The 2,611-nt window shown below is 50.4% G+C and overlaps 1 long non-coding RNA gene across 1 annotated transcript in view; it reads left to right on the plus strand.

The window, feature by feature from the left end:
* LOC121020189 (uncharacterized) overlaps positions 1-2,611 on the plus strand; it is a 27,904-nt gene that overhangs the window by 11,978 nt on the left and 13,315 nt on the right. Inside the window, exon 2 of the long non-coding RNA XR_005786006.1 lies at positions 2,093-2,098. This is a non-coding gene — a long non-coding RNA (uncharacterized LOC121020189). The remainder of the gene's footprint in view (positions 1-2,092; positions 2,099-2,611) is intronic.

The following is a 2,611-nucleotide window of genomic DNA, read 5'->3' on the forward strand; positions in this document are numbered from 1 at the left end:
TGGATGGATGGATGGAAAGATAGATAGATAGATAGATAGATAGATAGTCAGCTAGATAGAACCCCTCGTTCTAGGTGAGGCATTCTCAGCCTGAGCTGGGAGCTGGATGACAAGGCCACATGGGGCCTGCTGACCACTGTGCATGTTTTGCAGCATCCCATGGTATCTCCCCACCCCATGCTGGGAACACACATCCAGATTTTGCTCTCAAACCAAGGAGTCTCTGGAACCTGCCCTGGTGTGTTCATGTTCTTCAGTGCCCAGCGTCCACCCTGCCATCAGCCATCAGTGTGTTAACCACTGTCATCTCTGTGACAGTGACACCAGCACCCCGCTTTGCAGAGACAAGGAGACGGCGGCAGAAGGGGGCTAGGGTGCCTTCCAGGGGAACCTAAACTAGCCCGGATTGCTGTACAGATTCATTTGGTCTCTCTGCTTTGCTATTTTTTTTCCTCCAGGGTGAGATGTCATTCGCTCAGAGCTGCTCAGGCTCCTGTAGAGGCTGGCTCTGCAAAAGGGGAACAAGTGTCCCAAGTGGTGAGCGCCCTTGAAAGTGGCCATCGTTCCTCGGCTCCTGAGCAGAAACGCTGAGCTCTGAGCTCACTCCCAGCTCCCATCCACCCTTGAACCACCAGGCTTCCTCGGCAGACAGGACACAGCTGTCCTGCCCCCGTCCCAGCCTCAGTTTGGTCCTTCATGGTGCAGGGGGACGGGGGAGGGGGCAAACTGAAGGAAGAAGGTCGGGCCGGATGAGCCCAGAGCCAGCTCACGGGAGCGGACAGACAGCGCCAGGGCAGGGGACAAGATACCACAGCGACTCACCAGCAGGGCCATCTGCCCTCGGCCAGATCAGATCGCTCGCCAGCCGCTGACATCGGCCACCAGAGCAGTGGCTGCCTGCAAGTCCTGGAACACCGACAGGCAGAGCTGAGGTGGCCGCAGACAGCACCCGGCAAGCTGCCCTCCGCGCCCCATTCTAGAAGCCACCGAAGTCCCCTAGCAGAGCCCAGATGTCACTCGGGGACGGCGGGTTCCCTGACGGGATTGTGTCAACGCATAGACTGGACGAAAGTAACCTCATTAGTGAAATTCTAATTCCCTTGTGCATCTAGGATGGGTCACCCAGAGACACACGTGTGTGCATGCACACCGCACACTGCACACATGTGAGTGCACACACATGCACACCATACAATGTGTGATGATGTGTGGATAAACAGGTACACATATAGATGATAGACAGTAGAGAGAGAGAGAGATGGTAGATAGATACGATGGATAGATGGGTAGATGGATAGATAGAGGTAGATAGACACAGAGACAGAGACAGAGATAGAGATAGAGGTAGAGAGAGATAGAGACAGAGATAGAGATAGAGATAGAGATAGAAATAGATGGATGCATGGATGGATAGATAATAGATGGATAGATAGATACATACATACATACATAGATACGTAGATAGACATGATGGATGGGTAGATAGATATGATGGATGGATGGATGGATGGATGGATGGATAGATGATAGATAAATAGATAGATAGATAGATACATACATACATACATAGACACGATGCGTGGATGGATAGATATGATGGATGGACAGATTGCATCCACACACTACACGTGTGTGTACATGAACACGCATGCAGGCACACATACATACCACACACTGTACACACATACGTGCACACATGCACACCACAATGCATCCAGACATCACATGTGCATGCACACGTACATGGTAATCCACGCTGCCCATGTATGCACAAGCACGGCACATATGTTTGCACACCACACATGCGAGCTGTGCATGTACCACATGTGTGCATACCAATGCACACACCACAAATGCAGGCAGACGCCACAACACGCGCGTGCCCACCACAGATGCATGCACGCACACACGATCATGACACACCACTTGCACACACACCCCACACAGGCACATGAGCGCATGAAAACACATGTGCCACACACACGTACAGAAATGCACACGCATACACTGGCTCACCGCTCGTCCCTGGGAGGATCACATGATCTCATCTTGCCTACACATCTGAACACTCTTGAGCAAACACAATGACGAGGGATCTGTGAGTAAAGCAGCCTGAGTCTTCCTTCCTCATGACACAGGGGACGCTCTTCTGAGACGCTTCCCTCCTTGTGAAAATCGATAACCACGCTGCTATGCCTGCAGTTGTGAAGACATGACTATACCAACTAATGTCAAGCAGTCTTGAGTCTCATGTTAGCTTTTCTTTCTTCTATGTAATCCAAACAGAAGATTTCACGGAACGATCCACATTACCCATCAAAAATAATCTTTGTGACTATGCTCAATCCTAGAACCCTTGAAAGCACATCCTAGAACCTCAAAAGCACATCCAAGAACCCTCAAACGCACATCCTAGAACCCTCGAAAGCACAGCCTAGCATCCTCAAAAGCATATCCAAGAACCTCGAAAGCACATCCTAGAACCCTTGAAAGCACAGCCTAGAACCTCTAAAGCATATGCTAGAACCCTTAAAAGCACATCCTAGAACCTAGAACCTCTAAAGCACATCCTAGAACCCTCAAAAGCACATCCTAGAACCTCAAAACCACA

The sequence above is a fragment of the Herpailurus yagouaroundi genome, unplaced genomic scaffold (assembly GCF_014898765.1).
Source record: "Herpailurus yagouaroundi ecotype Mexico unplaced genomic scaffold, PumYag 248, whole genome shotgun sequence".
NCBI classification, from domain to species: Eukaryota; Metazoa; Chordata; class Mammalia; order Carnivora; family Felidae; genus Herpailurus; species Herpailurus yagouaroundi.